Raw genomic sequence first — 19,948 nt, forward strand, 5'->3', positions numbered from 1 at the left:
ATGTGACAGTCCTGGCCATTCGGAGTACCACATTTCTCTGGCCGTGGGGCCTGGCCTAGGGGTGGGCGCTTAACACAACTGAGTCAGTGATTTGTCATAGTCTTTGGCTGCCACTGTTCAAAGAAAGGCCACCTTCCTCTTTTTCCCTGCGCTAGCATCTGGGAGGTAGTAGACCTGGAGTAACCAGCAGCCCTCTTGGCATCATGTGGAGCCTTGAAATGAAGCCGAAATGGAAGGAAGAGAGCAGTGCTAAGAGGGGTACAGACCAGTTCCTGCAAATATTGTTCAAGCCCCTGCCCGTTTTAATGTGTTGCATAAACTAATCATTTCAAGTTCTTGCCTATGCCTGCTTGAGTTAGGTTTTCTGTAACATGCATTCAAACCATCTCAATGGATACGTTAGTTCAAACCTCTCCTGTTATTGGTGTGGAATCTGAGTCTCAGTAGAGTGAAAGCACAAGCCCAAAATCATGCTGAGGATAATAGCAAGGGCGGCGCTAAGACTCAGAACCTCTGGCTCCAAGTTCAGATTACATAGTCAGTGTGGCAGACGGCCTTCACCCAGGGGACAGCTTATGTCCCAGGTGGAAGAGAAAGAGAGAGAAATCAAGCTAGGCCCCCTCCCGTGGCCTAATACGTCCCAGACCTCCAGACTCAGGGTTTATGAGAGTTGGATGAAGCTTCTGTTATTACAGGTATCAGCCATCAAGATGTGCACTGAGGAAACTCAGCAACAGGGAAATCAGCCACATGGCAGCAAGATACATGGCCTGGGAGTCAGAAGATGTGGGTCCAGACCCTGAGATCCACCCACTTGCGTGGATGCGTGGGCTTCTGCATGTGAAGGGAGGCTAATAATAGTGGTCCCAGGAGTTGAAGGACTGACGCTTTGGAGAGGCCTCTGTAAGCCAGCGTCCTCCCCCAGCGGTGCTCAGGCCTAGAGACAATCCACAGGCTGTTTTAATTGGCCATCACAGAGGCTTTTTTCAACGCAGAATTCTGCCTTCTCTTGACAACAAACAAGCAAGCCTTGAGAACACCTGTGGAGAACTGTGACCCACATGCCTCTTTGTCCACGCAGGAGAGGCTGACATGCCCTCAATTCTCCTTCACCCGCTCCTACCCAGTGCAGCTAGAAACCTGGGGGTGTGTTCCAGTCGCCATTTAGGATCCCACACTGCCAGAGGCCGCATACAAGATAACTCTTGCTCTGCAGCCAGGTGTCTTCCAAAGCAGGGAAGCAAAGGATTCACCCAGAGGCCCGTGCTGTTCCTGCCCCAGCTTCCAAGCTGCTCACCCGCCTCTCTCGGCACAGGACCGCCTGGCCCCAGGGGGCCTCTGAATTCACAGGCATAACTGTAAATGCAAATTGGCACGTAAAGCTCATGGATGAAAGGAAGGAAATGAGAATTAGGACTCAAGTTCTGTTGGGTGAAATATAAAACCTGGGGTATCTACTTAGATAAGATTAAAGCGAGTGATTGGCAGGTGGACCAATGGTGAGCTTCAGGAATCAACACAGGGAAGCAAGTTTAGAGGCCAAGAAGGCAGCCCCTGGGTGCCAAGCAGGGGAACTAGTGATGCTGATCACCTGGGGCTGGGTGAGAGCTGAGGCCAAGCCTCCCAGTGCTAGGCACAGGTACAGCTGCTGACATTGACCACTAGGTACAGGAAACCAGGCAGACCTTTACAGAGGCTGGGTGACATCCTGGTGAGCTCCCATGTGGAACCCACAAGAAGCCACGTTTAGTCTCACAACATTTATGGGGAAGTTCCCCCGAATTGACGTTTAATCTTTAACAGAGGAAATCAACGTTCTCAGTAAATCTGGTAAAAGGTCTATGGAAACTTAGTTAAATTTCAGCCAGAGACACTCCCAGTGGGTGGTCCAGCCAGAGCTGTCCATTACGCAGTTCATTCCATACAAAGCCCTTGTTCTCAAACTTGGCTAAGGCCTCCTATGAGAGAACACCTTCTACACCAGAAGCTATAATTAGATGCCCTATGGTAGTTTTTAGCCCATGTTTTGAACATCAGTGCGGTCCCTGAGCTGAGGTGGATGGTGGATGTGCTTTGAGGAGATGGGCGGACATGGGGTGTGTTCATTTGGTTATTCAACAAGCATTCATTTACTGGGTATATAGAGATTCCAAGCCATTATGCGTAACACCGTGGAGCCCACAGCAATGGACAAAATGGAGCAAGTCCATTTTGCTCCCTGTGGAGCAAGTCAGAGGCCAGTTGGGGCCACGTGTGTGTCTGGGAGCAGGAGGCCAATGGGGATCGCGATGCCTGTGAGATTCCCTGCTGTTCTTTCTTAGTGGGGCCCGACCAGAGAATGTTGCCTATTGAAAAACATTTCTTTGTAAGGACTTTGTAAGCAGACGTCTCCAGCTGGGAGCAACTGAGGAATTTTTAAATCAGGGCCTTGATCTGCTCTTGCGGCACTGCCTGAGGCTAGCAGCGTCCCTATAACACCAAACTGAATTCTAAAAAGAAAAAAATAATCAACTGATTGCTTCCAAATACTGGGATGCTTATGGGTGTGGGTGTGGGGGTGTGTGTGTGTGTGTGTGTGTAAAGTTACCATTTATTACATACTTTGTGCTGGATACTGTACTGGAACTTATATGTATTTTCTCATTTAATCCTCACAACAACCCTTTGAGGTAGCTGGTATTATCCTCATTGTACATTGAGGATACTGGGACACAGTGAGGTTCTATAACGCTTTAGCTCCACCTTGATTACTTCTGAGGGTCCTGTGATCTGTAGGAGAACATTGCAAGTAGAAGCTGGCCTTTGTTTGGAGTGCAGTTGACACAAATCAGAGGTCTGTTTTTTCGTTGTTGTGTTTGTTTGTTTGTTTCAGATAACGTCTTGCTCTGTTACTCAGGCTGGAGTGCAGTGGTGCATTCTCGGCTCACTGCAATCTCCACCTCCCAGGTTCAAGTGATTCTCCTGCTCAACCTCCCAAGTATCTGGGATTACAGGCATGTGCCACCATGCCTGGCAAACTTTTTTGTATTTTCAGTAGAGACAGGGTTTCGTCACATGGACCAGGCTGTTCTCGAACTCCTGACCTCAGGTGATCTGCCTGCGTCGGCCTCCCAAAGTGCTGGGATTACAGGCGTGAGCCACCGGGCTCAGCCAGGGCTCTGTTGTTATACCTACATCATGCCCCTCAAGTATGTCATGCTGCCGGGTGTCAGGAACCAGGCTCCAAGGGGTGCTGTCTTGGCATCAATTAGACAACCAGAGACAACAACCCCAAAACAGACCTCTGGCCTTTCTCTCCTTCTCCATCTGCCTCCTGCTGGAGAAACCAAAAGAAGAACTTACAAAGGCCGTCATGGGTCTTTTCACTTGTGGCACTGTGATGCCTGGCCACTGTGGGGTTTTGGAAAGGGAAGTAGCACTGACGTCATAGAAACCCAGAACTGAAAAAGACTTGAAATGTTCATCTTGTCCAGGCACCTCAGTGGGGCAAGACACAGCTCCCTCTCCTTGTAGCAGTCCCTGAAGATGCAGAAATAGTACTCTACCTCCTTCAGTTATTGCTGCCAGGGCTTTATCTCCCAAAGAGGGAAGATTTTTCTCCCAACTCGAGTTCTCATTTAACTCCGGTATACTGTTTTTTGTTTGTTTGTTTGTTTGTTTTCAGCCAGGATGTTCCACTAGTCAGTAATAGACCCCTCACAAACTTCCAAACTCAAAGGTAGTGGTGGAAGTGACTATTAGTCTTTTCATTTCAGGCCAGTTGAACACAGTTATCTCCACCTGCATTCTTCACTTGGTTCCTGTACTGTGCAGGTTTTTCTTTTTTGTTTTTGTTTTGTAAATCTATACTGTTTGCAACTTTTCACTATTTTTTTCAAAAATGTGACTGGGGTACATTGAATTTTTGTTTCCCATTCTTCACTCTCTCCCTGTTACAGAATTCTACACCTGTGACCTTTCCCACCTGACTTTGCAGTGGCTCTCACTAGAAGGAGAGCAGTGTTTTTCCTCACCCCGTGGAAGCTTGGCTCAGCCATAGGCTTTGCCTTGAATAACAGATACTAGTGGAAGTGATGTAAAAGAGGCTTTAAATGTGCTTGCATGATTTCACTTGGCCTGTTGTATTTCTGCCATCACCATAAGAAGACTATGCCCCAGGTGGTGCCAGTTCCAGAACAAAATATATAAAGTAGGCCCAAAGTAGACCTGAAGCCTGGAGCCATGCCCAGCGGAGTCCAGCCAAGATCAGCTGAGTCCCTGACAATCCATAGACCTGTGAATAAAAAAATGAATGTTTGTGGTGTCAGCCAGTGAGACTTGGGGCATTGTTATACATTATTGCGGTAGTTGATGACTAATAAAATTGCCAAAATCAGGTTTGATTTGGACTAGAGATCAATTACTACCCACTCCTCACATCACCTCTTTGGTGACATCTTCCTTGGTTCCTTTAGCCTCTCTACAACTTAACCACCCCAAATCCTTCTTTTTGTGTCCTATATTTGGGCCCCTGTTCATAGTCAATAGTCATAGTTTTCTAGAACTCAGCCTGATATATTACTTGATACTTGCATGTTTGAAACCTTATCGACAAGACTATAAAGTCATTGAGAACGGGGACCATGCAAGTACAGGATGGATAATAAAATACTATTATTAGGAACATTCTGTACTATGATCTCTCATCTTTGGCAGAATAAGGCTTCCAGGTGTTAGCTGGAAACACATTACCATTGTATTCATGGAATTAGCATAAGCTATGCACACAGTAGACATAAGAGGCATTCAAATATTTATGGAGTGTCTGTTGGAAAAGCAAAAGTAACTGAGTTGTCAATCAGATAAATATTTCTGATCTATTAATACTCAATGTCATATGCCTTATCTTTTTTGATAAAGATAATACTGAAATTATCAATTCCACAAGATATTGAATATAAGCATTTCTCTTTCCCAGCCAAAATATATCAATAGAAATAAGTGAGAGATAGTGAAGCCACCTATTTAAAAGGCCTGTGAATCACTTCTCGGCCTTTTGGTGAAGATTAAGTTTAAAAGGCCTATGAAGTAAAACCTTATGTAAAGCAAATGTTTACTTCCCATTTGACAGTGCTCTATGTTTCATTTTTATTAATAAAATACACTTTTGTGTATGACAGCTGATCATATTTTATTTTCATATTCTATATTTAAGACCAGAGAATATTCTTCAGAACCACATTTTTTTTCCACAGTTTAGTTTCAAATGTAGTATAGTTCCTCTTTTTATAAAACAAATCAGGAAGGTTTGTTTTATATTAAAGCATTCAATGAAAGGGTGTTTTTTTTTTTAAATACAAATCTACTTTTCATATACAGGAACTTTCCAGATGACTGGCCAGATTACTACATTCACATGGTACATTGATCTGGAGTGCAAAAAAATACCAAAGAACAATGAAATAAGCCTGCTTTCCCCCCAAGTATGGGCATGGCTATCAAAGCACCACAACTGATTTTGCAATATGCCAGAAATTATACATCAAAATGAATCTTGTTCCTTCAAATCAATCACCTTATTCATTTATTCCAAAGAATTGCCAGTAGTCAAAACTGTGCTGAAAATATTTTTATGATTTCCTTCAAACTCTAGTATACATTTAAAAAAATATTGTTAAAGGCAGCAACTCTTTGTCCTTTGGGAATGAACGTGATTTTGGAAACAGAAAAAGTCATTTGGAAACAAATTTATTGAAAAGAGCAATCAAGCTGAGTGATATAAGGAAGAAATTCAGATTTGTCCATCATCTCACAGCCCAGAGATAACCACGATCAACGTCTTGGCATATTTTCTTCCAGTAAGTGTCTATGTACATATTTTAATGCAAACAGGGTGATGTCACGTGTGCAGATTTGCATCTTCCCTTTTTCTCCCCAGTCAATATTCCCGTTATTCCTATTTTACAAGGATCAGACAAGCTAAGTAACAAGCAAATAGTCGTACTTCAGGAAGTGTTCTAACTTCCAACTTCTTTCAAAATGCATTGAGGCTGAAAAAAGATGAACAATTATACCAAAAAAAAAAAAAAAAAAGCCTGATTTTCTATTCCCTATTCCTTGGTGATACTAGCAAGAATACTACTTGGTTATAACACCACAATGCATGAAAAATGAGAGAGAAATCAAGAGTGAGAGAAAAGAAAATTATGTGGTTCCAACAGAGAATAAAGAGAATGAGATGTCTTGCCCAAGTCAATCATGTGTGTAGACAACATGTGTGTGTGTGTGCATGTGTGTGTGTGTGTTTGTGTGAACATGCCTGTTATTACAAGTCACAAAAGTTTATTCCCCAATGCTCAGCTATGGAGTAACACCTCTTGAAATCGAAGAAGCACTACTTAAGACAGGACCAGAGATGATGGAATGGCTGTTTGACGTTTATCAGATCTTTTCAGAAACTGAGAGGAATCGTACTGTTTATACATGCTTTCTAGGCACACAGAAACCTAAGTCTGTTTCCCAAACTCCAAGACTGTACAATCAGTGAGTTCCGTATAGCCTCTCATCACTGTCTTGGACCTCTGTGGATCCAGTTTTGGGAGCAGAGGTTGGATTTTGCCTCAAACTCTCTCCATCTGGAATGTGTTCTGTAGACTTAAAAACAAGAGCTGAAAATGCTCAATCTCCACTTTGCACCCCAACATCCAACAGAAGATCCTGTTAGAAATTCTCTTTGATTTGGTCCCACACAAGTTATTGCAATCTTCCTACTAGAGTTGAGATGCCAGAAGATTCCTGTTAGGGACTGCAAATTTGTGTCTCTCCCCTTGCCACCAAATTCATATATCAATATGTATTAGGAGGTGGGGCCTTTGGGAAGCGATTAGGTCATGAAGGGGGAGCCCTCATGAATGACATCAGTACCCTTATAAAAGAGGCCAGAGAGCACACTCTTGCTGCTTCTACCACACAAGGACATAGCGAGAGGATGCCATCCATGAACCTGGAAGAAGGTCCTCACCGGGTACTGAATTCGCCAGCACCTTGATCTTGGACTTCCCAGACTCCAGAACTGTGAGCAACAGATGTCATCTATAAGCCACCCAGTCTCTAGTATTTCTGTTATAGCAGCTCAAACAGACTAAAACTATCCCCATTTTGCCCTTTTCTGCTTAAAACTTGCTTTTTTTGTAGAACCAGTTTAGCTTAGAGGAGAAAGTTTCAGCTTTTGAATCCTACAAATCCTCCTTTTTCCACTTCTTCACTAAGTCAAGGTTGGAGAGTGACTTCATCTGCCTCAAAATGAACTTTTTCACTTGCGATACAGATGAAGGTATCAGGACATAAAATTATCTCACAAACCACACATTTGGGGACATTCCATAAAGCCATATCACCCCAATTGAACCCAGAAACAGTTCCACAGGTTGAGAGAAGAGACTGATAAGAATCAAGAAGGTTAATCATTGCAATATGGTTCCAGAATAAGCTCTGCCTCCTGCCCCTCTCCACCCCATCTTGGGCCAAGCCAACTGAGAGAAGGATGACTGATAGGAACCCCAACAGCTTTAAAGACCCAAGAACATGTGTGAAACCTTCGAAGACCATAAGACCTCAAAGTCCCTTGAGCCCAGCATGGTGGGAAGCAATAGAGCAGAAATCGCTGGGTGGCGTAGCAAGGCAGAAAGGGACTGTGCCAACACAGCCAGATATTGTCCCTGCTCCCCAGAAGGGCAAAGGAGTGACAAAGACAGCCAGGTCCGCAGGGCCTCATCAGGATGCGGTGGGGGCAGCGGCAGTACTACACACATGGATGACTGGAGGCCAGGCAGGAGCGAGGACGCACAGGACCACGCCGGCACCGACAGGTGATAACCACGCCACACCCCGCCCCACCACCTCCACCCTTGCAGGGAAAAAGATTAGATTTCTGAAACGCGTTGAAATGACAGCACTAAACAGAAACTGAAATAGAAATTAAGTTTAGTCATAGAAAGTTACATTTGTTGCAGTCCAATATGGGTACGCATTACATGAATATCTATAAAGTGCCTGTGCACATGGCAGTTGCATAACAAATTCCAAGCATTATTATGATGACTATTGACCAGTTATATTCCTGTCCGCCTTCTCTTTCCTGAGAAGTTGAGACAACCTTGAGTGCTGAAATAAGGGCAGAGCATCCCTAGCATATTAAATGTTGGAGAACTATTTTATGTTTCTTTATATGAGTGATTGGGGGATTGCTGTATTCCACCTTCTCTGGTCTATGGTAGATTACATTATTCTTCAGTCAGTCTTCTTGCTCCTGGTCCATACTCCTGAATGGATCACATCTCCCCATCCCTTGACTTTGGGCTGGGCCATAGGATGTGCGTTGACCAAAGAATGGAATGTGGCACACTGGTGGCATGCCAGCACAAAGAGAGACTCAGAAGCATTGTGTCTTTTCACTTCCTGTCTGGCACTCCTATTACTCTCCATAAGAAAAAATGCCGCAGGTGGCCACTGCTCCTTCAGCCTGGGTCTTAGAATGAAAAACACACAAAGCAGACTTGCACCTGACCTGAAGCTACAACCAAACCCCATCAAGTCTAGAGGAAGCCAAAAAGTTTAGGTGAGACACAGCTGAGGCACAGCTGACCTATAGTCCCAGGACTGAGAAATTATTCATTTTCATAAGTCATTAAAATTTGGGGTTGTTACTGCAACAAATTTGCCTAACATACCACCAGCTAAAAGTGCCTTCAGCGTATTGAAGTAAAGAAAGAGAAGAAATGGAAGATGGATAGGGAAAAAAAGGACAAGAAAACTTTGAGAGATGAAGGGAAAGTACCTTTTCAGGAAGTTTTGGTCCAGCAGTGGTCCTAAAGATGGAATAGCAGCATTGCTAATAAAGAAGAAAGTGGGAGAAGAAACAGAGAGTTCTAGAGATGCTTGTGAACCTTAGAGACCTTGAAGGTTAAGATGGGTTCAGGAAAACATGGTTTCTTCACTCGGATTCGCTACTCCTCCTTTAATTCTTAGCATTGTGTAGCACTCTCTCTGTTTTAAGGAGTTTAACCCCCTTCCGAGCATTAAACTTGGTAAATAAACTTTTATGATTTGCAATGAATTCTACATTGCTATCTCCCCTCGTTCTACTTAAAATGCAGCAGGAAATGTGTTTGATATTGATTTGGGTTTGCAATTTAAATTGTTCTTGTGTAGGTATTTGTCAAAGAACAGATGTTTTCTCCATGTGTCATTTGAGATGGGTTAAGTATGCTCAGGAGGGGACAGCTGATGTAGAGGTCTCTCCCTGAGCAGTCGGGTTAGTTATAAATTGCTCTGTGGTTTTTCCTAACCTTGTAATGGCTGAAGTAAAAGTTAGCATCTGAATAGTTAGCCCATTTATTTAATTTGATTTTGATTTTTCATTAAGCTCTAGTGATTTATTTAAATAGATTCTGAAATAGCAAATTGAAATGTGAAGTATTTGGCATAAAAGAGGATTAAGAACCAAAATATCAATGGAATAAAATCCATTTTGCAAATCTCTAGACCTGTCCAATAAATCGCTTGGGAGACCTGTGCGGAATTACTTCTTAAGTGGCTGTGAGCATCAATATTACATTTGAGTTTCCTAAAACATAGGCTTCAAGTAACAGTTTCTTTTTTGGGACTGTGCTTCAAAACCTCACAATTAAAGTTCTGAAGCCCACCGGGCATGGTGGCTCACGCCTGTAATCCCAGCACTTTGGGAGGCTGAGGAGGGTGGATCACTTGAGGTCAGGAGTTTGAGACCAGCCTAACCGACATAGAGAAACTCCATCTCTACTAAAAATACAAAATTAGTCAGGAGCGGTGCCGTATGCCCATAATCCCAGCTACTCAGGAGGCTGAAGCAGGAGAATCGCTTGAACCCAGGCGGCGGAGGTCATGGTGAGCCAAGATCGTGCCACTGCACTCCAGCCTGGGCAACAAGAGGGAAACTGTCTCAAAAAAAAAGTTCTGAAATCCATTGAGATGTGAATCCCAAGATCTCCACTAGAAACTTCTGGAATCTGTACTCCTGTGACACCAAATCTACCTTACAGAGGATTTCCATCTCATCGTTACTGCAGAGGCAAGATGGTTCATTCAGTTATTCACAAACTTTAATTCGAAACTCATTAAGGTACAAATTTAATCATTCCATCAAAGCCTTAATTCCAAGGCTGGTATTTAATGCAGACAATAAGTGAGCAGCATTATTCATGACCAACTGAAGAGCAAACACAAAGATATCTGCATCCACTGGGCTTTTCCTGATCTGAAACTCCTTTCAAAAATCACTGAATAAAGGAATAGACCTGGATTTCTTTTTATCGATCCTGTGGTTTTCACACGTTTGTACATTTCCATGGGCTTCAGTTCTATCACTGAAAAATGGGGGATTTGGATCTCTTAATCCTTAAGTTACTTTTAGCTCTAAGTTTTATAACTCAGTATTTCTGGTTCCTTTATTCCTTGCCATCACTAATAAAATAGTCATCAGCAAAGAAAGAATGAGTCATACACTTCAGGCAAGGAAAAGTGTCTGAAACCAAAAGGACTTAGAATCGGAATTTACCTGATAAATTGTCTTGAAAATAGCCAAACTCAAAATGGCAAAGCCAGAGCCCACGGCTATGGGATCATGTCTGAGGCAGTGGATAGGTCTAAAGTCCACACATTTAATGAAAGTAGTGACTTAAACTTACCCTTGAAAAACCATGTAGGCAGGCACCCTATTGGAGACCAATCTGTGATCTCTCCAAACTTGCCCCCAGGCCCATTCTTCCAGCCAGCCTTGGGACAGATCACTCTTTTTTTGGCTGAGAGCAGTTGGCTGGCATTTCATATGAAAAATGCGTATCTCCAAACACTCAAATTGCCCTCAAAGAAGCAATGTGCTTACACTGAGAGGCTGGTGATCTGAAATCAGGTGAGAAAAGTGAAAACTCCTATCTCCCATTCAAACCCACTTGGGACATTATTTTCATATATGTATATATATATGGGCCTTGGCAACAAGAGCGAAATTATATATATATATATATAGTTTCATTTTCTCTCTCTCTTTCTCTCTCTCTCTCCTTGGAACTAAAGCTGGCCCATAGTAAGCCTTCAATCACTGATAACAGTCAACGGTTTTCCTGTGAGCTGAATGACCCTCCTTCGGTTGACAGATTTACTGTGTGTTTCCCTTGTACCATGCACCGTGCCTGATGCTGGCAGTGTGGTGGTGAAAAGATACAGTTCCTGACTTTCAGGGTCTTATGGGCTCAGTAGGGAGAGGAGCAAATACTAACACACAGGAAATGGATGACAAGATTAAGCTCAAGGGTGAATTGGCGGTGCCCAATCCAAGCTCAGCCAGGGCCAAGGAAGCTTATGGGAGAAGTGAGGGCTCCCCTGAGACTCGGAGAGTGAGTGTGCATGGGGAAGAAAAGTAGCCCAGCAAAGGGACCAGAGCATGAAAAGGCTCAGAGGTAGACAGTGACTATTTAGAAACTGGAACCAGCTTACTGTGGCCAGTGCAGGCAAAATGTGCAAGAGGATAGAGGGAGAGAGGTGAAGCAGGAAGGAAGAGGCCTTTCACACCAAAGGCAGTGAGTTTAGATTTGTCCTGAAGCAAATGGGCAATGGTATAGTCATATTTCTTTCTCTCAAAGCTCTCTAGCTATAGAGGGGAAACAGGATTGGAGATAAAACCAAAGGCTGCCGCACAGGTGTGCAAGGCATGCACTGCACAATAGCGCCTGACCCAGACGGCGAGTAAAGTGGAAACAACAGTTTCTGTGCTTGACAAGCTGGGTGCTCTGGGGAGGAAGAAGTCTGTAGGAGCCAGCAGCTATAGAACCTCAGAAAGAGCTGAAGGTTATTTTGCAAAAGTCACATGAGAAATGAAAGTGACTAGAACTATGGAGACAGTGAGAAGTGGATGGATTGCATATACTAAAAAGATACCTACAATAGAATGTAGTGGTTGATTGGCTGTGGGTGATGAGAAAGAGGAAGGGGTCAAGTGTTAGACCCATGCTCTGGTTTGTGCGACCGAGTGGATGATGATGTGGTATAGGGCCTAAAATTCACGTATGTGCTGCCTTGACATCTGGTCAAATTGAGAGGGCCTTAAATGGCCTGACTGCAAAATCCCCTCCTCATTGTTCTCCTGAGGATAAGTAAGATCCCCAAACCAAACAGCCTTCCTTTTCAAGGGGACCAGATGCATTTCTGCTTATCTGTGAGTAGTGGGTTTCAGTTGCCTGCCAGTCCATGGAGTTATTCAAATAAGCCAGTCACAGCCTCCTGGGGGAACCAGGTGCACTCCACCTTCTTGCTGCTACAAAGCCTGCCTTTGTCCATAGCCCTTGGTTGTTCACTCTGCTTGGAGCACAACCTCCCTGTGGCCCTGTGTGGCACACAGTGTCCTCCTCGTCCATGCTGTGAGCATATGGGACTAACACACTGCTGCGGGTCTCATCTGCCCAGTGTGCATGTTTGGCCACCCCTGTAATCCTAGGGTGGGAACCCCTCCTTCAGCAATGGGGCAAAGAAGAGGTGGTTAAAACAAATACAATTCTCTACCATATCAAAGAACACAAAGGGAGGAGCAGGTGCTGCCGGGGAGAGTATTAACAATTTCCATTTGGACAGGACGACCCCTTCCCACTTCCCTTGTCTCATTCATCTGGTGAAATCCAAAGGCTCCCAACTCAGAGCCACTTCCTCAGCAAACCCAGTTCATGAGGTTCTCTTTGTTCAAACCCCAAGCATGCCACTGTTAGAAAGCTTGGACTGCAGGCGGATGCAGTGGCTCATACCTGTAATCCCCACATTTTGGGAGGCTGAGGCAGGCAAATCACCTGAGGTCAGGAGTTCAAAACCATCCTGACCAACATGTAGAAACCCTGTCTCTACTAAAAATACAAAATTAGCCGGGTGTGGTGGCGCATGCCTGTGATCCCAGCTACTCGGGAGGCTGAGGCAGAAGAATCGCTTGAACCCGGGAGGCGGAAGTTGTGGTGAGCCGAGTTCACGCCATTGCACTCCAGCCTGGGCAACAAGAGCGAAACTCCGTCACAAAAAAAAAAAAAAAAAAAAAAAGAGAGAGCGAGAGAGAGAGAGAGGGAGAGCTTGGACCACTACATGATGATAGTGCATGATTTCTCCTCAGTGGAAATCCTCCCAGGCAGGAGCTTCAAGGACTTTAGGAACAGGGATGCACAGGAATCTTGGGTATTGTGTGCAGAAGATAAGAAGAGATGAGTTGCTCGGTCTTGTCAGGAAACCAGGACCAGAGCATGGGCTCTGGATGAGTCAGGACACACACATGTTCTGCACTGAGCTGAAGGCTAAGCCAAGATGTGCCGTGCTGGCTGAACTAAGAGAGAAATTGATCCAGCAGCACTGCTTCTGTGTGTCAGTGGAAGCAGAGTGGGCTAGGGGAGAGTGCTGGTGGGGAAAGTGAGCTATATGAATGGAAAATACCCAATCTGGAACCAAATCTTCTTCTAGCTGCAGAGGCAGCAGATTCTGAAATCATTTCAGGGGACACATTCCAGGCACTGCAATGGGACAGTGTGTGGATTGTTTTTTTTAACTACTTTCCTGGGATGGAGGTTTTATTTATTTATGTATTTACTCTGATATCCAGAAATCTGGAAGAATTGCACTGGCACATAAGTAATAATATAAATAATAATAGCATAAGCATGTATGTCAGGTACCTGACACCAATCTAAGTGATTTTCATGTATTTGCTCATTTTTCCTCACCACATCTCCCTGGAAAGGAGAGTCTATTAAATGCTTCATGGCATCAACACAAAAACCCATGCACAGAGACATCAAGTAATATGGCCAAGGTCACACAGCATCCTGGTCCTAGAACCCACACACTTAAACACTCTGCTGTTGTCTTCAGAGCTTGAAGCCATGTTCTATTTATCTCAGCATCACTAGTGTCTGTGTCAGAGGAAATGATAAGTATCCTTTTATCGAATGAACGAATCAATGGAACCTCATTTGCTAAGACATCCACACCCTCTGGGTGGCCTTTAGTCAGTGTTACACACAGTTGTAATTTAAGACGGTAGCGACAAGATCTTGACCCTAAAACTTCATGGTGCATCATCTGCCACTCTGCCATTATGTCTGGGGATATTTGGTTTTGTTCTAGTTTGTCCTAGAGGCTTTTTCTTCTTTAGGAACCACGTGTTAAAATGAGGGGAGGGTTTACCGTGCTGCTGAAAGTTGAGGACTGATTCATTCATCCCATCAACCCCACCTTGGCCTAGAGTATTGTAAGGCAAATGGCTTCCCTTGAGGTAAGCATGGATGTAGCAGCTAGGGCCCTCCAGACAGCTCCCTTAAGGACTGCAGCAATGCAGGAAAGGTGAACATGAGGGAGAAGCAAAGTCTCAGGTTCTTGTTCACCTCCTCCCAGGGAAGTCTCCATCCAGTATCCACTTTGAAGACCTGGTAATTGTGTCTTTTACTTACAGAAAAAAAAAAAAAAAAAAAAGCATTTCTTAGGATTGGGGGCCCAGATAGGAGAAATGTCAACTCCAAACTTTTCCCGGAGGTGTCAGTCAATGTCCACGGCAGAATGGATGCCTCAAGGCCCATGTTCATTCACCTGCAACTTCTGTTTGACGTCTCTACTCACCGGGGCTGCCTGCTGCTTACTCTAACCCAAGTACATGCATGTGCACAGGAATTATTGTCAGTTGCATTGCAAAAAGGATTCACCAAACCCGCCTCTTTCCCACCCCAGCCTCGTGATGTGGGAAGACACTTTTCAGCTCAGGTTTCCCCCATGTTTTTCTCTTTCACACTCCATTTATTCAAGGCTCCTTAGTGGACAGCATTCCTGCCACCACTGTCAAAGTACTCACAGTCCCTTGAATGTCCTTGCCACACTGCCAATGCCTCTCTCAGTGATTTCCCAAGGTGATTGGAAGATCCCTTTTCAAAGTTCTTGCTAATGACTTAGTAATGATTTTTTTGGCCTTCACAGGATTATAGAATATTCTAATGGCTGTCTACTGTCAGTTCTTAATTTCATTTCCTTTTAGTCTTCGGTCTGATAATCAACAACTATAACTACCATGTTAACAATATTTGATATTTTTAAAAGCCATGATGTTAATTTAATTAATCCTCACAACAACCTTATGAAGTAGTATTTTTCTCATTTTACCGAGAAACAAGGCTCAGAGAAGTTAAGTGACTTACCTAAGGTCGCATACTAAATAAGTTGCAGAATTGGGACTCAGCTGAGACTGTGTCCTCTGTTGGGGCTCAGAAAACAATACCCTATAATGTGGCACTTTGACATACTGAATTAAAGAATCAGCCTCAGGGTCTCTCTCTGACATATCCCCAACTTCCTGCCTCTCTGATCCTCTTTCCTGAAGCACTCTGTCTAGAATTTTATTTTATTTATCTATTCATATTTTATTTTGAGGCAGGATCTCACTCTGTTGCCCAGGTTGGAGTGCAGTAGTGCAATCATGGCTCACTGCAGCCTCAATGTCCTGGGCTCAAATGATCCTCCTACCTCAGCCTCCCGAGTAGCTGAGACTACAAGTAAGCACCAACATGCCAGGCTAAATTTTTTGTTGTTGTAGAAACGAGGTCTCCTTACATTGCCCAGGCTGGTCTTGAACTCCTGGGCTCAACCAATCCTCCTGCCTTGGACTCCGAAAGTGCTGGCATTACAGGCATGAGTCACACCACCCAGCCTAGAATTTTCTCATCTGACTAAAAAAACTTTCCAAAAGAAACGTGATTGTCTTAAGAACCCCTCCTTAGGAATCTCATCAAATAATGGATGATTAATCACCAGGAAGATTAATAAGGAATGATTCATCACCAGGAAGAGAAAGGACTGCTGGTCAGTACCACACCCAGACATCCTTTCATCTATTCTTCCGAGGGAAGTGCCTGGATTATCTGGAGGACATTGTCTGCATAATAAGACAACCTTTGTTCCTGTGCAGTTTTGCCTCTCACCTTCTGAAATTTGTCACTCCTATCCAGCTTCCAAAAATCATCATTTGCAAAATAATGTCTGCCTCCCGGCTTTATACAGAGTATTCAAGCCTCATCCATCTGGCCCCTCTTCAAGTCTCATGCCTTGGTATGGCTCCCATGTCCATGTGCACGATACTGCATTCTGAATGCTTTTTTCTCTTATGAACCTGCCTATTTGCAGCAGGTTTGCAGCAAACCTTTAGAGGGCAGAGGAGAAGCTTTCCCTTGGCCCTTACTCTTCCAAGGCTGGATGTTCCCTTTTCCAACACCAACCTCCAGGGTAAAAAGTAGAAATGAAGCCGGGCCCGGTGGCTCACGTCTATAATCCCAGCACTTTGGGAGGCCGAGGCAGGCGGATCACCTGAGGTCAGGAGTTCGAGACCAGCCTGACCAACATGGTGAAACCCTGTCTCTATTAAAAATACAAAATTAGGCCAGGCACAGAGGCTCAAGTCTGTAATCCTGGCACTTTGGGAGACCGAGGCAGGTGGATCACGAGGTCAAGAGATCGAGACCATCCTGGCCAACATGGTGAAACCCCATCTCTACTAAAAATACAAAAATTAGCTGGGCGTGGTGGCACGTGCCTGTAGTCCCAGCTACTCGGGAGGCTGAGGCAGGAGAATTGCTTGAACCCTGGAGGCAGAGGTTGCAGTGAGCCAAGATTGCGCCCCTGCACTCCAGTCTGGAGAAGAGCAAGACTCTGTCTTAAAAAAACGAAAAAACAAAAAAAAACAAAATTAGCCAGACATGGTGACGTGTGCCTACCTGTAATCTCAGCTACTCCGGAGGCCGAGGCAGGAGAATCACTTGAACCCTGGAGGTGGAGGTTGCAGTGAGCCGCAATGGCGCCATTGCACTCCAGCCTGGGCAACAAGAACAAAACTCCATCTCAAAAAAAAAATGAAATAAAAGCAGAAATGTCAGCCAGATTCTGTTTTCTTTTCCTAATTAAATGGACTATTTCAAATACACAAAATAGAAAGACCAGAATAGCATCGTGTTAGAACCAGCTCTTACTACCAGTTCCTGAGACGTAAGTGTTAAATGTTCAGGAATGTTGCAAGATGCCTGTTAAGTCATGGCTAGCTTGAAATTAGCCATGGTGGGAACCCACAGAAGTTGGCAAACAGTTCAAATGTGAACTCGCCACTCCCCAGTCCATCACTACCTGTTCCAGTCACTCAGCTTCAAGAATCATTATCAACTGGCTAATGTGCATTTATTGCTCTTGTCCCTGATGGCTTATTTTGCTGCAAATCCTAGACATCTTATCATTTTATCCATACATTCTTCAATGCATATCTCTAAATGATGAGGACTCCTTTTCTAACATATCTAAAATGACATTACCATGCCTAAATAACTCTGCAGTTTCTTAGTATCATCAAATACCCAACAGAATATATTTATACAATTATTTGCTCAGCTCAGGATCCAAACTAGGGTCACACAGCGCTTTTTGTTAATATGTCTTGAGTCCCTTTTAATTCAATAGGTTTCTATTTTAGTTCACTGGGGTTGTAACCGCCCAAGGGAGTTGCCTGCTGCCTAGATAGAGCCAATTCATCAAGGCGGGGGAATTGCCATAGACAAAGAGTAATTCAGGCAGAGCCGGCTGGGCGGGAGACCAGAGTTTTATTATTACTCAAATCAGTCTCTCCCAGCATTCCAGGAGCAGAGTTTTTAAGGATAACTTGGTGGATGGCAGGGGAGCCAGTGAGCCAAGAGTGCTGATTGGTGAGGGATAAAACCACAGGGAGTCAAAGCTGTCCTCTTGCACTGAGTCAGTTCCTGGGTGGGGGCCATGAGATCAGATGAGCCAGTTTGTTGAACTAGGTGGTGCCAGCTGACCTGTCAAGTGCAGGGTCTGCAAAATATCTCAAGCACTGATTTTAGGAGCAGTTTAGGGAGGGTCAGGATCTTGTAGCCTCTGGCTGTATGACTCCTAAACCATAATTTCTAATCTTGTGGCTAATGTTAGTCCTACAAAGGCAATCTAGTCCCCGGGCAAGAAGGAGGTCTGCTTTGGCAAAGGGCTGTTAAAGTCTTTGTTTAAACTATAAACTAAGTTTCTGTCAAAGTTAGTTCAGCCTACACCCAGGAATAAACAAGGACAGCTTGGAGATTAGAAGCAAGATGGAGTTGGTTAAGTTAAAGCTCTTCCACTGTCTCAGTCATAATTTTACAAAGGTGGTTTCAAACCTGGCTGGGCGCAGCAGCTCACACCTGTAATCCCAGCACTTTGGGAGGCCAAGGCGGGCAGATCACCTGAGGCCAGGAGTTCGAGACCAACCTGGTCAACATAGGAAACCCTGTCTCCATTAAAAATACAAAAAAAATGAGCCCGGTGTGGTGGCGTGCCCCTGTAATCCCAGCTACTCGGGAGGCTGAGGCATGAGAATCACTTGAACCCAGGAGGTGGAGGTTGCAGTGAGCCAAGACCACCCCCCTGCACTCCAGCCTGGGTGACAGAGTGAGACCCTGTCTCAAGAACAAAACAAACAAATAAACAAACAAAAAGTATCACAAGCCAGGAGGTTTAAATGGCAGCAATGGATTATCTCACAGTTCTGGAGGCCAGAAGTCTGTGACAAGAGGCCGGTGGAGCTGGCTCCTTCTCAGGGCTGGGAGAGACACTCCGTTCCATGCTGGCTACCTTTGGTGTTCCTTGGCTTACAGATGCATCACCCCTAATTATACCATAATCTCCACATGGCATTTTCCCCATCTGTATCTGACTCCAAACTGTTCTTATAGGGACCCCAGTCACATTGGGTTTGGGCCCACTCTAATGACCTCATTTCAATTTTATTACCTCTGCAAAGACCCTATGTGCAAATAATGTCACATTCTGAAGTAGAGGAGATTAGTACTTCAACATGCAGATTTTGGGAAGACTCAGTTAGACCCATAATAGTTTCCCTCTCTCTTTTTATTTCCTTGCAATTTAGTTGTTGAAGAATCCAGGACATTGGTCAGTTTCTTCTGGATTTTGCTGATTTCTTCCATATGATCCCATTTGTAACATGCTTCTCTGTCCTCCTGTGTTTCCCGTAAACTGGGTGGTAGACCTAATCCTATGACCAGATTCAGGTTTGGCCATTTCAGCAAGAATACACCAGAAGGACTTCAATGAGAATGCCATGTGGAGATTATGGTATAGCTAGAGGTGATGCATCTGTAAGCCAAGGAACACCAAACATAGTCAGCATGGGATGGAGTGTCTCCCTTTTTGTGATGTTTTGACTGGTCACAGGCTCAAGAACTGTCGCCCTCATCCAACTGTTACTGGAAAAGGGTCCCGATCGAGACCCCAAGACAGGATTCCTAAATCTTGCACAAGAAAGAATTCGGGATGAGTCCATAGAGTAAGGTGAAAGCAAGTTTATTAAGAAAGTAAAGAAACAAAAGAATGGCTACTCCATAGGCAGGGCAGCAGCATGGGCAGCTTGACTAAGTATACTTACGGTTTTTTTCTCAATTATATGCTAAACAAGGGGTGGATTATTCATGAGTTTTTTGGGAAAGGGGTGGGGAGTTCCTGGAGCTGAGGGTTGCTCCCCCTTTTAGACCATATAGGGAAGCTTCCAGACCATGCCATGGCAATTTGCAAACTGTCATGGCACTGGTTGGAGTGTCTTTTAGCATGCTAATGCTTTATAATTAGTGTATAATAAGCAGTGAGGATGACCAGAGGTCACTTTCATTGCCATTTTAGTTTTGGCAGGTTTGGACCAGCTTCTTTACCACATCCTGTTTTTATCAGCAGGGTCTTTATGACCTCTATCTTGTAACCTCCTATCTCATCTTATGACTAAGAATGCCTAACCTGGAAATGCAGCCCAGGAGGCCTGAGCCTCTTTTTACCCAGTTCCTATTCAAGATGGAGTCGCTCTGGTTCCAATGCCTCTGACACAACC

The sequence above is a fragment of the Macaca nemestrina genome, chromosome 5, assembly GCF_043159975.1.
Source record: "Macaca nemestrina isolate mMacNem1 chromosome 5, mMacNem.hap1, whole genome shotgun sequence".
Taxonomy (NCBI): Eukaryota; Metazoa; Chordata; class Mammalia; order Primates; family Cercopithecidae; genus Macaca; species Macaca nemestrina.